We start from the raw sequence: 15,155 nt of genomic DNA on the forward strand, positions 1-15,155 counted from the left end.
TTGCTGTCTTCCACATGGCTCAGGTTTTCACACTGAGAGCCTATTTCATGCAGCATCAGTGACAGTATTGATAGGACTTCCCACTCTGATAGCAAAATCAGAATAAGACAAAGATATTCAATATTGCATCCTCTACAATCTGTCCAAATACTTGTGTTTCTGTTCAAAGCTAAAGTTCTGACTTTGATCCTTAGCTGATCTTCAAGTGGCCAATTTTTCAGCTCTATTAAAAGAAAAAGCAATACAGTGTTTGAGTTAAATAACACAACTCATCTGGAAATAACTTCTGTGTAGTAAATAAGAGCTATGAATTACACTTTTGGGACATTTGTTACAAATTTATCAATATGTTACTGTATGGAAGAAAAATTCTGATAATTATTGAAGCAGTGCACAGTTTGGTTTTTTAAGTTCACTTTTGTCCAGTTAACAGAATTTTTTTTTAATCTGTCCTAAACCTGATCCAATAAGTGTGTGGAATTTCTTAAATGACTGTCTAACTTTTAGGTAAAAGAACGTGAAGAGAAGAAACAAAAAAGGAAAGAAAAGTGACTATTTTCCCACTTTCTGTAAAAGAATTAGAAAAGGCTCTGAAGCTCTCACTTTCTTCCTGCAGCTGTCTGTACTTTAAGATTTTCTTACCGGAAAGATCACAGGTAGGAAATACTTTAAGTTTTAGCAGTGGAAAGGTGTGCCCTTTGTATGCTGATGTTCATACTGCTCTTCTGCTGGGTAGTTTCAGCTCAGGATAGTCCTGTCAGTATTAGTTTCATATTCTTGTCTAGGACTATTTTTAGTGTAGTAGGCCCAAAATACTGCACATTTTATACATTTTATCCTGCCCACTCCTGCAAGGAGCTGGAAAATAAAGAGCAGCGTGACTGCATTTAGATCCCTTCAGCCATGGGATACTGGCTTGGCAGTGCTGAAACAAGAAGTAGATTCATCTTTGTCTAGGGTAGAAGCCTTTTCCTCCAGGTGCATGATATGCTGATCAGCCATTTTGCTGTTGGTCCTTACCCCTCCTCACAGCCCTGCGCTTGGATCTGTACACCCAGACAGACCATCAGGAGCAGGCACACCCTGCAACAGACCCCTGGAAGCAAGGAGCACATCATACCAGTGCAGTCTAAATGAACTGGGAAAACTGAGCTTGACACTACTTTTATTCAGTAACCTGCCAAAAAGGAACTTAAAAGCTATTTAAAGGTCTTAAAATCTATGATCCTTTTGTGAAAAGCTGTTTCCTCTTCCGGGACTGGAAGACAAGAGACAGTTTTACTGCAATTTTAGTTTCCACCTCCCAAAGCAAACACCCAGCAGGGGTTCCACTGATGCAAGTCCTTTTTTAAAAAAGATGCAACAAAAGGCCTCACTTGGAACAGCAACCTACAAGGAAGAAGTTGGAGTTCAGGTGATGCTCATTATTCGTTGTACCTGATGGAAACTGATCTGATTTCCATTTTTGAAAATAATGCTAATACTACAGATTCTGAGATAAGTATTTGCTTAAAAAAGCACAATCTCAGGAGCTATCTCAGACATATGAAGAAAAAAGAGATTTACATATGCATGCCTGCAGTAACTTGTCAACATTAAAGCCATTATCTGTCATTACCTGTAAAGGCTCACTTGTTTTGAAAATCGGTATGGGGGAGTTCCTTTCCACTGTTTCTCAGTATTTCTCTAGAGAAGTGCATCATGAGTTTGAGATTGCTGCAAGGCCCTTCCCAGTAAGGACCTTGAGAATGTTTATCTGAAATGAGAAATGCTTTCAAGCTTACCTGTACACTGAGCTCTCCCGTGTGCATCAAGCCATTGCACATGGGTAACGAATCCTGGTGATTCCTGTTAGGGTGTTGGGGTCTGTTTTTCTTCAATAGAAGTAGCAAATCTGTGAAAGACAAATATTTCTACCCAGGCAACAAGAGTTACCAATGTACTGAAAGTTCTAAAGTTGATATTGCTACTGTGCATCAAGGCCTGCATTTAAAACTTGTAGAAACTTTGTACTGGGACTGAGTAGAGGCTTCTTGAAACAGCATTTGCTACTCTATGGTTCAAACCAAGCTATCTACATCTTTTATTTATAGTCCCACAATTTCGTTAATATGAAAAATAATACCCCCCAATTATTTTCATGCTCCCTATAATACCCCTATAATGTTAGAAAAGTATATTATCTTGGTATCTGGCAAGAGAGAGAGGACTGGGAAACAATTTCTTTCTTTACTTTGTCTGAGACTTGTCCTACCTCCATTACCTAGTTGTAAATCAGTTTTGTAATTCAGTGACAAACTGCCTAAGTGTGTCATTGAGTGCACATGCTTCAGCTCAGCCAGTACCTTCAGAAGTTACCCAGCAGTGTGCACAGGGCTCACTTCTGTGTAGACAGATTCATGTCTCCAGAGCCTGCCACTGGGGTGTGATCCTCAGGGCTCACTGCAGGTATGAAACTGAAGAGATGTAAAGCTATTTGCAAAGTAACAAAATGATAATCACTTTAAGTAAAAATTACATTGGGCTGTTCTCTGCTATCACTGACCAGTTCCAGGCAAAGCTACTCTTTAATTCAACTACTCACATTTGTGAGAGGAGTTACCTAAACACTGAAGAACAATCTTGTGGAACATCTTCTGTGTAAATGAAACATGAAGACTATAAATTAAAAGAAATTTGTTGGGAATTCTTATGTACAGCAGAAAAGAACATCTTCCTGCAAGGAAAGGAGAAGGACATTGCTGACTAACAATCTACTTCCTTTTTTTTTTTTTAGAAATGGATATGACTTGTTACAGGGATAGAGATCTGGCCTTTCACCCCAGGTGAATTTGGAAGAAAGTTGAGATGCTTAGCCCCACATTCACCTCCATGGTTTGAGTTATATTATGAGATTTGAAAGGGTTCTATTTTTTTATTTCAGCTGCAATATTTACGGTAAACTCTCTGTCCTTAAAAAGGCAGAGGATCATAAGCTGATGAGGGTTTTGAAGGAACATGGGATTCCTATACAATTCCTACCACTTGAACTCTCCACTTTTGGACAAAAATCTTGTAACAAAAATTCTGGCAGTAACACCACTGCTACCATGGATCTTTAGTTCTTTCTTTCCCCCAGAGTGCTAACCTGGTGTTTAGTAGTTGAGAATTTAGGCACAGCTTCCTCAGCTGTTATATTACTCTATGACATGGTAGGTTTTTAAACTATTTAATGTTTTCTAGATCAGCCACTAGATGGCACTTAAAGTTTGCTTTCTTTTCCACTTCTTTTTCAGAGGTATTTTTCAAAGATCTGTTCATCTATAATTAAGAGTTGATGACTCCCACTGGGACTATGTTGGTGGAAAGAAAGATGCAGCAATATTTGAGTGAAAGCAGGCAAAAGTATAACCATTAAAAGGGGAACAATGACAATAATTTAAATAAGATTTGGGTGGTTGCCGTGTTTGCATAATCCCTCCTGGCATGCAAGAGCAGTAGAGAAGCCTGTGGCTTTTCTCTCCTGCTGCGTTTCAACAAAAATGGAAAATTGTAATGAACAGCAACATTTTTCCTATCTTTCATATTCACTCTGTTCTTGCTCTCTTCCTCCATTCCTTTAAGTGGAATGCTGACTACTTAAGGATTGCATTGTAATGAAAGTAATGTATAGCCTGGTAAACTCTGCATTGGATTTTCCAAATCAGATGCTTCTGGCTTGCAAGTTCAGGATATAAATTAAAACTTACTTAATACATGTTAACTCAGTAAGGGTGGGTGATATATAGTAACCTGAATTATGTAAATTAAGGTTCCCTAGTTTCTGTATTGTTTGCTGCTCCTGTAATAACACAGTTTGGAGCTCTTGTATTTGTCTTCCTCCTAACCTTCTATTTTTTTGTTTGTTTGTTAAGTTGGTAGTTTTTTGTTAAATAACTATCATTGTATTTTGGCTTAAAGATGGTTAAGTAAGTTTTGGTATTAAGTAAACTTCTATGACCCTGCCTATTTCCTGTCCTGTCAAACCTTTCCTTGTAAGAAAAACAGTGTCCTTTTATTTGGTGGAGTGTAGCATGATGTTTTTGGCAGGCACAACATTTTTGACTTGCATAAATTTGTGACCTCAAGTGCAAGAAAAGTAAATGCTTGCTTCAGTACCTCATGGTTTTTTGCCTAAAAAGAAAAGTGTCCACATGGCTAACCATTGCAATTTCTGAAGGAAAATTATCAGCACACTTATTCCACCTGATTGCACATGACTGCACTTCCAAAGAAAAGAACCAGCAATAAAAATAAGTATTTTGCACCTAGTTATGTAAGTTACCGAAAGCCTGAAAATATAGGGCAGACTGTACTGCCTTCCTGGTTTCTGGAATTGGCACACATGGCACTTCCCTCACTAACAGCTATTTGGCAGTCTCTACCTCAGTAAGGATGTGATTCTGCAAAGTGTAAATTTGGGTCTGCTGCTGGGCAAAGAATGTCACTGCATGGTTAAAGGTTGCAGGATCAGGTCTGAAGTGAATTTACGTAATTATTTTCCTAAACTTTCCCTCCATTAACTGTGTGGTTATTTAGCTCTTTACCACTGAAGTGATGCTTTTCCCCTACTCAGAACACAGCAAGAAAGGTTTTTACCCTGCCAAGTCTGAAAACCTGACAGATTAATTTTATAATTTGAGAGCTCTCATCCAGGAGATACTACTGTATTTTAACATGTAAAGTATGTTTAAAAAACACATGTGAGCTCTGTATGCCTACTTACTTGCTTCCCCTTAGATTTCAGTGGGATTTTTTTAATTGTCACAAAAATTTTATATTAATCTTCTGCGTTTTAGAGAACATTTGTATAGTATAATTCATAACAAGAGTTTTGTATCAATCAATACTGCTCATAGCCTTGAACTGAAGAAAGCTGTCTTTTGTCTACTATTGATTGTAGCAAAGGAATTTGTTTGCTTTCATTTCGTAAAAGGAAAAAGGAAAAACAAACAGACATGAATGTAGCATCCTTGGCCAGATTCTTTTAACATGAGTATTTTTGTTTATGGATTCCTACTGTGAAAGGTTGTCTCCAAGTGTCCAAGACAAAATAACTATGTGTCCTCGTTGGAAGGAAACATCTTTCCTTTGCAGCTAAACTGATTGTGCTGTGTCTGGCATGCACGGTAGTTATCCAGTGCTGTCTTGCTAATGCACCTCAGTCCTGATGACAGCCTTCCCACCTGCTTAGCTTACACTGTTCACTGCCAGATTCCAGGGACCCTTCCTTAGGGTGCAGGAGAGCATCAAGGAATCCCACTTGTCAGGTTTTCACAGCAGAAAACACAAAAACATCAGTCTCACTATTCCACATAGGAGTTACTGCTGGCAGCAAGCCAAGCTGATCAGCATTACAGGTAATTCAAGCCATTTAAATTCTGCAAGAGTATTTTTCTTCATTCTAAAAATGATGCTGCATCTTAGCAACCTGTATAGGCTACAGCAGTCAAAGAAAAGGAGGTATTTTGTTAGGGGAGAAAGTATATTTCAGTCCTGTTCTTACCTTTCTTCTCAACTTGCATTTAAGTCCTTAGTAATGCATGAAAACTGAAAAAGTAGCTGTGACAACGACAGGAAATCATGGATTCAGCAACAGAGAACTCATTGCTCTCCCTGGACACAAAGAGGAGGTGACTGAGAGCTCCATTCATCTTGGTGAGGGTTATTTTGTTTGGGTTGGGATTTTTTGTCTGGTTAGTTGGGTTTTAGTACTAATCATAGTAATTAAGTTATTAAAAGTTCTCCAGGAAAAACTGGATAGAACTCACTGCCTGGAAGACTGCCACCAGATGTAAAGCCAAACTGCTGCACCAGGGAGGAAGCAAGGTACTGGGGTTTTTTTGTCAAAAATCATTCCTTATTGTACACTTTGTTATCAGTTTCTAGCCAAGAAAGGCTACAAGAGTGGCTTTAAAGAGGGCCTCATATTTGTGAAAGCCTGACAGATGTTGTGTCCTGCCCTAGGTCACCTGCAAAGAGCCCCCAGACTGCTGTTCATAACTTTCCCAAATGGCAGCTGAATAAGACTGACTAATAGTCAAAACAGGCAAGCTTTCACTATTGTATCTTGAGCAGGCTGGAGGTCTGCTGTGTGGGAGAAAGAAGCCTCTGTTTGCATTTACTTTTTATTTGGATGACCTTTGAGATGCTTAGCATTTATGGGACAGCCTGGACTGAGCAGAAAAACACTCAGGCACTTCCAGGTAGTTTGGATCCTACAACAGGATTTTTAATTTTTCAATTCTGTCTGCTCCTGGCCACCTGCTTGCCAACAGAACCTGCCTATTTATTTTTAGATCATTATTTTGTGCTAATAAAGTTGATTTTAAAACTATGAGAACCTAAACCAATAACAATACTAGCAAATTGGAGTCTACGTCTGTCCCCCTCCTCCTGAAGTTTGCTATTCAAATGTACAAAACTAATGTCCAAGGCATGGCTGGATATTTATTACAGCATGCAAATGATCACTGATTCCAGTGCTGCATACAAGCTAAATGAGAAATTATTACTCATTTGCAATTATTCCAGGAAATCTTGAGTAGCTGCCAAAATAATAAAACAGCTGGATGACAAGAAGGATGGGATCAGTTCAAGCTGGCACTCCGGCTAATAAAACTCAAGCAAAGTCACAGCCATGGGTGTCTGGAAGACTCAGCTTTATCCCACTGTGGAGCTGGTGCACAACATTGTGCATTGTTACATGCTAACAACATCTGCCCAGTAAATGAGTTACTCCTCCAGCCTCCATTGGAGAGCACCAAGTGCCTCTAGAGCCACAGATCAGCAAAAACAACACTGCATCAAAATCAGAACCGTGATAGGTTTGTTAATCAAGACAGTGTTGTTGATACTAACCCAGATTAGAAATTATGTAAGTGGAGTTTATTACAAATACTGTGACTGCACAAATAGAGTAGATGTGGAGAAAGATAAGGCTAAAGTCATATATTATGATGCCTTAGGATCTCCCTGGATAAATCCTTTTCTCCTCATGCTGTTGCTCATTGATCTCTACTTTCTGGATCACCACACTTTCATCACCAGATGTGCTATCAGGTAGCAGGCAATGGTAGGAGTGATTAAATAGGAGGTTTCATGTGAAACTTGCTCACTTCTAATGAACAACAGAGAAATAATTTGAGCTGTATTTACCTGGTTCAAAAGAAAAATGCTAACAAGGTAGGCACCAAAATCAAAAATTATACCTAAGAGCAAAGCTCCCGGCTTAGCACTATAAAGCACATGCCAATAGTCCAGGGAAAAGTTTTCTTAAACATCATAGGTCCATTAAAGGTGCCTCTTCTGCTGATAAAAGTGCATTCCATGGTCTCACTGGTCTGTGCATATTCCCAAAGTCTGGTGCTGTTGCTGGCAAAGCTTTATTATATTCCTACATTACATAGAGCACTGTGCAAATGCTAAACAAAAGAAAATGACATCCAACTGCTAACAAAGACTTACCCTTTCCCACAGCCAGAGTAGCAGTCACACAAAGGCTTCCTCTGAATCCTTGCTCATTGTGTAAAGCACAATTCAAACAATCACCAAATGGTATTAATCATGGCCTTCCATAACTCTATAACTAATATCTTTAAAGTTACCTGCATGGTAAATATAGTTTTCAGCAGCTGAGAACTGTGAAACTGATACAGCCCTCATCAGAATGCTAATGGTACTGGCATTGCTTTAAAACTATCTCCATACTCAAACAGTTTCTATGCACGGATGTCTTCAACAAGAGTCAGAGGATTGCATGTTTTAATAGCTATGGAAGTATTTTATTCTCTCTGAAAAAAATATTTGGGTTCATGTTTATTAATGCCCAATACTCAAGGTCAAAAAGAACATTCATATATTTGGCTAGAAGCATTGCTTTGCATGAGATCAGGATGCCAGAAGGTTATATTTGATCAACAGTAGGTGCCCAAGGGATTTGAATGAAAACATTTGGAAGTATTAAATCAATAGCTGTCAAGATTCCTCTATCTATAAATGCAGTTGGTTTTAGTAAACATGTGTTGAGTGGTTTTAATTCACCTAAGGAAAATATGTTGGAATTATGGGCTTTTATGTGTTTCTGGGACATGAGCTCACAAATTGCCTAAGAACTTTGGCACAATTAAAAGGAGTGAGAGTCAGACAGACACTTCAAACACCAGTAAGGGCAAATTTTGAATGTTTGCCAAGTGAAATGCAATTAATCAGGGTCTCTGCATTATTTACTACTGAGAGATGACAAAAATCTGTCTAAGGAATAATTACCAAAAGAGACAACTGTGGGGTGGGACACAGCATTGGCCTCATATGATCTGCATACAAGAAGTCATGAATATAGAATTACATCTGAGATACAGTGTAGTCATAAGACTGAGGAACCTTCTCTCAGAGTTCCTTTTCTCCATCAAAATTAAACATAGAATGCTTCTATTATTCAGAGGCTCAAAGTTCTCCCTAAGGGCAAGAACTAGTCAGCTATGTCATACTCTCCCTAGAGATGCTGTGGAAACCCCTCTGGCTTGATGCAGACAAAGAAAGGAAAAAGCATAGCACCAAGAACAGCCCAGCATTGGCTGGTAGGTTGAGTAGATGACCTGACAGGTCTTTTCCATCTGTTATTTTCTTCTGTGGCTTCAATACTGAAGGCCCTGTGGACATCCACAGTGCTCTTGCTTTCCTGGAAGCCTTAATAAAGATCTGGTTTGAAACTCAGAAATACAACTAACACCACTAGTGTTAGTGTGGGAGGCAAAAAGAATGCCAGTGGGAACATGCCTCAGAATTCTAGTTGGGTTTATTCTGGCCTTGAACACCAGGATCCCCTGAAAAACTTGCATTAATGCATTCTAATTGCAATGGTTGTCAGCATGCTGCTTACTTCAGTGCAGAAAAACCCTGGTGCATAACCAGTTATTGTACTGTTTACTCAAGATAGTGTTTGGATTTATAAGCTCACATGTTTTACCTGGTCCCAAGACTGGTTCATTAGGAGATGAAGAAACGAATCTAGATATCCTCACTCAGCAACAAATGTCTCAGTAGTTCTTCTCTACTCTTCACCTACTCTGTGCCTACCAGAAGCCTCTTTTCTATGGCACATCCACTTGTAAAGTTGGTACAAGCTCACAAAAGCCTCTTTGTCAGGTTTATTCATCAGTCCAAAGACCAGACTTTCTACTTTACCCTGTTGCCGCTGGAATTATTTGAGGGGAAAAACAGTTCCAGTGCTATCTCAGAGTACAGCAGGAAGATTGGCAATCTCTCTTGTCACCCAAAACTTGGTTGCTTGCTTCTCCACAGCAGATGCACCAGAAGCCCCTAAGGCAGAACCAGTTTGTGAGCAGTTTCTGTTGGAGCTGAGTTCCTCAGCCAGCAGGCAGATTTCTAACGGTTTGCAAAGCCGAAAGATATTTTGCCAATACCTTAACTAGATGAAATATGGTAGCATGTAGCCTGCAGCAACCCAGATCTGAATCTAGAAATCTGGCCTTTGGAGGACTGGTGGAACCAGAGGAATATTCTGACTCAGCTGGAGCAACTTCTCAAATCTGAAGGAAACTTTACCCAGTGGGAACTCACAGCAGGTCACAGCTCAGTTTCTCATGAGATTGGCCACATCTGTTCTCTTTTATGCAAGAGAAACACTTCATTACAGCCCTATGTAACCTTCTGTTGGGCAATACTGGGCACTCCTGGTTTCATCAAAAGATGAATCAGTGGGTTCCATTATTGCTTCATACCTCAACAGTAAAGTTTTGGGTGGGTTCTTGGACAAGAATCTTGGCTCTGAGAGACATGTTTGATATGGTAGCCTTGGACACAACTATACAATAATTCAAGCACTTCTTACAAAGCACAAAGCACATGTGTTTACTTACATCAGTAAATGAAAGCCAACATTTTGCTATTGTATAAAATAGAACACCTCAACACTATTATATCTCATGGAGTTCAGGGGGACCTATACAAACAAACATACCCCTGCAATGTGACTTAGGAAAATATCTTAAAATCCAGACCTTTCCATGTGCTGCAGAATGGCCCTGTGGAAAAACCTCTTCCAGAATTGAAAGTTGACTGTAAGGTCCACCACAGGCCAGTATCCCTGATATTCAGAGAATCATACTGCACACATATGGAAGGTAGAACAGAATCTGGCACTTAGTAACATTTAAGTTGCTCTTTTAAAAGGCCATGTTGATATATTTTTTAAATGTTTCTTATGAATTTAGCAGTTTATTTCTTGGCTCTATCACAATCCAGTTTACTCTCCAGAGTAAATTTGAAGTCTGAATGCAGCAGCATTCTATTACCAATCAGTCACTCACTACAGAGAAAAGTTCTTGGTGCTGAAACAGTTTTGTTTGTTCCCATTCTTACCCTAATGTAATATTGCTGCTATATGTTGTGCTCCAGAAAGCACCAGAGACTGTGGCTTCGCAGCTCTCTCTTTCCGCTAAATGTCTCACACAGATGACACACCCTAGCAGTGCTGGGCCTGAGCTTGGGAACATCTGCCTGTTCCAAACCCCAGAGTTCCCACATAACTACATAATTCGCTGCTATCGAGTTACTGGGCTAGCCACAAATTGACTAATGCAATAGTCATCAAGGATCAGGAGGTTGGAGCATGAGTGCTTAAATTTCAGGGGAGGGTGATTTGTCCTTAAGTATCACAAACACTTTATCAACACACAAATGAGAAAAATTCCCCATCTGCCAGCCATGAACAGTAAAAAAAATAAGGGAATCTTATTTTTTTTTTATACAGCCTTTAATTTGCAGTGAGGTACCCTAAATGGAGCTTTTCAAAATCTCCAGCTGTGGGGAGAGCACCTGGGCCTTGGCACTGGAGAGCTTTGCTTGCCTTACTGTGACTGAGGAATATCATTCTCACAATGGATATCACTCCCTCTCCCTTAGTGTTTTCAGCATACAAACTAAACAGCAACAGCAGTCAAAAGCAATTCGTTTTCCTCCACATATCTCACTGACAAAATAAAACTTTCCTGAAAAATCTTTTCCATCTTAACAAACCAAATTAGTCTTTTTCTGAGCTAGATGGATCTTCTGAGTTGCTCCTTAAACTTAAGCTTCACATGACTCTTTGGTTATTTCTCATAATCTTTTAGCAACCAAACCAGCCCATAACCCACAAAGAGAGACTGCTCCATCTATAACAACAGGTTAGATTAGACAAAAACAGAACTTACTACTTCAGTAGTTTAAAATCTTGAACACGCTAATCATGTTCTCTTCACCAACCCAGCAATGCTACAAACACTCAGGAAGCGGGGCAATGAGAAGAGTCTGTAATTATTGGCTGCAGCTGTTTGCACCAGCCATTCTCTTGCCTTTAATTGCCAGCGTCACAGAATCATAGAATGCTTTGGGTTAGAAAGAACATAAATATTACCTAGTTCAAACCCCCTACCATGGGCAAAGACACCTTCCACTAGACCAGGCTGTTCAGTGCCCCATCCAAAACTCCTCTGGGCAGTGGTATATACAGCAGCATGAGTATCTGCTGATCATCTGCAAGTGACTGCAGAATAAAATATAGTCTGAATTCATTGACAAGGAACTAGTAGGGAGAGTTCATTCAAAGTCTGCCTGTGCTCTACTAGAGCTGCTAATCTGCTCTGTAGTAATCTGTTTTCTGAAAAGAGTTTTCTAAGTGTTAAACCACAATATCTAAGCTAGAAAGTTATTTTACAATAGACCATCCTTCTCTGGCTATCCCAATACCAGCAATCATTCAGATTATTTGATTTGCATAGTAATCAGTGAGGAATGTAGTCCTAGAACTTTTTTTCTCCAGCTAGCTGTGGCATTCGCTACATAATTTTATCTTTTTCATACGAAAATGCTTATGATTTCATCTAGAATGAATTTATTGAGTCTGCAACCAAAACTCATCTTAGTGGCATATATAAAGAAATTAATTTTGGAAGAGGCAATTATTTAACACCATTGGACTGCCACTCTCTGGGACAGAGAGATTTTTATTGCGTGAGGTGAGCAAATAAACACATTAAGCTTTCCAAATCAGGCAGAGACAACAGGACTACAAAGGGTTCATGTACTTACTGTGGACTTCATAAAATATGTTTCTTTCTTTTTAATCCTCTACTGTATTACAGTTTGCCATTACCTCTTCTGAGCTACCAAGACACATTTCATATGCATGTTTATAAACCATGTAGTTATTTGAGCTCCTCAAGCTCCCAGTGCCACAAGCACAGCTCACCTTTTCCACCCATGCATATATCCACCAATGTTAACTGTTCTGTCTTAATGTCTTCAAGATAAGTTGAGCCAAAAAAGTTAAACCAAGACTTAGAATAGATTGTAGACACACAGTCTCCTTCTGCCAGCTCAGCAAAAGAGAATAAGCAAGTGCTGTTTGTTTTGTGCTTATACCTGAACATGCAATACAGAATTAATAGATAAGTTTACATTCTTCTAATTCCTGAAAAGAAATTTGTCTTCATGCCACCTGCTTCTTCTGACCTGAAGGGACCAGGTCCTGGGAAAAAGTGTGAAAGAATTCACATGATAAGTTGATTGGCATAGTTTTGGGCACTGTTTCATTCTTTAGAGCACTGATTCTTATGCCATGTACTGTCAGCAATCACTGAAATGACTGTAAAAATCAGAAGGAAACTCTGTACAGTCAAAGGAGCAAAAGGGGAAATAAAAATAATGGACTGATTTTCAGAATCCAACCTGATATGTATTTGGCTCTAAGTAAAAACCTCTATGGTATCACACCACAAAGTGGTTGAAGGTTTTTTTTTGGTTTTTTTTTTTTTTTTGAGGGACATTTACAGCGCTTTAGAGGGGGAAAATAAATAAGAAACAATTTTTCTAATCAGCTTCTATAATGAAAAAGAAGAATGGAAAGGAACATTTTATATAGCATTGAGATTGAAATTCTGTCAAGTCCTGTTCAGTTGAACTTTTTCCACAGTGACTATAAGCCATGAGCTAACCTTAATACTCACTGTTGCTTTCTCTCTATATATACTTAAATGTCTTCTAGTAAAAGTGCAAAGCCCAAAGCCACTGGTCAGCATCAGCCAGACTGAAGCAAGTGCTAAATGTCAACCAGCTGCTGAGCTCATAAATGCCTTTCAGGAAAGAAGGCAGAGAAGGAGAGGCTGGATTAGTTGCCACCCAAATGAAAACAAGCAGGATGAGCTTCACCTGTATTAGACTGCAGCAAATAGGAAGGGGCTGCTACTGAATGTCTTTGTGGGACTAGACTGAACCTTGCCTCTTCCTAGACACAGAAGTCTTGCCTTTAGGGTGCCAGACTGCTCTTATTACAGATTTGAACTGCCACTCCAATATTAGTGTTGAAAGAGCTCTGTATATCAGAAATCGCACAGCACAGTTTGGAGATGAGCTCACCTGGGATCAGTGGGAGGGCAACTCTAAAGTAGCTGTCAAAGAAAAGAATATTGTTTAAATAAAAAAAATGGGGGAAACCTTTCAGTTAGTTAAGCAAATAATAATGTATGGAAGAGTTGGCAAAACCAGAGACCAGTGGAATAGTTCTTGCATAACAGCCATTAACTTCTTTAGTTGATCTTCTTAATTTACTCAGGTAGATGGCAAAATATTGTCACTAGAGGTCGTGTGCAGGGGTGATAGGAAAGTGTAAGAGTGGGAGGCAGTTAAATGGTTGTAAAAGGGGTGGGCAAAATATGACACAGTGCCAAGTCCAGCTAATGAAACTGCCTGAATTTATAGCTGGATAAAATATGTTATGGGTCATTTAAGTTCTCAAGTGACAGGTCAGATCTATGGAGAGGCAAGCACAGCATAATTATTGAAATAAGCGTCAGCAAATTTGTCTACCCTTATGTTTAATAACATTAAATTTTATAAGCAGTTCTGGATGATAGCAAGTGGCTGTTCAGTCAAATGCACACAAAGAAGTGACTCTGGAGGCTGGATTACTGGCACCAGCTCGAGGCATTACTGGGTGGGTGGGACATCTCTACACCTCCATACATAATAAATTTTATTTGTGTGTTACTTATGCTCTGACCCTCTGGGAGGTCAGAGCAAAACTCCAGTGACCTAGGAAATTCTGCTTCTGAGCCAAAGTATCTGCACAGCACCTATCTCACACCCAGGTCTCTCAGTACTGCCAAAGTGATATTCTCATATCTATCTGAGCACATCCATCTAAGCAGGACACAGGCTCAGCTAAGGAAGCACCAGAGCTCTTCTCTGCTCTTTGTTTTACTTTCCTCTGCTGGAGCTGAGGATGGCTGTGTTGAACATGGGTGAGATCCCAGGGGCACTTTGAGGATTCAGGGTTAAATCTTGTTCCAGAGTTTTGCCATTGACTTTGGTGGGGCTGGACTTCATTCATAAAGTGTTGACTGTTTTAATAGATTTACCAGCCCTGCAGGCAGCCCATGCAGAAGTGTAATAGATCTTGCACTCTTGCTTCTAGAAATGAATCCCCTGGCACAGGCCAAGGTCTGCAGAGAGCAGCTTCCCTCGCCAAGCCCTTCATCTGGGAAACCTACCAAGCCAGTATTGCACTGTAAGTTTGCAGCTTGGTGGGACTGACTTGTGCCTCCACCACAGGAGCACAGCCATACGTGCTGCCCAGCTTTGGGAAAAGCCAAAAGTCCCATGGAGGTGTAGCCCAGGTGGTTCTGCCTCGCAGTGGGCTGGGCCCTCAAGCAATAGCAGCAAGGGTGGACTTTGCCAGTTTGCACCGTGGCCAAGCTGGCCCTCAGCAGCCTCAGCACAAAGCTGGCTGAAGCCACCATCTAAACCAGAAGCTGCACAAGCAAAGGGATGGAGCCTGGCTCCTTATAGGAATGGTGCAGTAGCCAGCAGTGACCCTGTGCTAAAGCTGCAGAGAGGACTGTGGTCTGAGTGCTGCCTGCCATGTGTACTGCCCTGGCACAATGGGCACTTTTTTAAAAAAGAAAAAAAGGAGAGAGGGAATCCTGTTCCATTGTCCTACTGCAAGTGGAAAAGGGCTGAACTAATTCAAACCAAACTCTGAATAGAAATTCCTCCCAGGCAGAGATATTTTTCTGTCAAGTTTCAGCCCTGGGACATTTTTACAGCTGAGCAATAAACTCTTGAAACAGAGGTTA

The sequence above is a fragment of the Onychostruthus taczanowskii genome, unplaced genomic scaffold (assembly GCF_017590055.1).
Source record: "Onychostruthus taczanowskii isolate IOZ18803 unplaced genomic scaffold, ASM1759005v1 scaffold6, whole genome shotgun sequence".
Taxonomy (NCBI): domain Eukaryota; kingdom Metazoa; phylum Chordata; class Aves; order Passeriformes; family Passeridae; genus Onychostruthus; species Onychostruthus taczanowskii.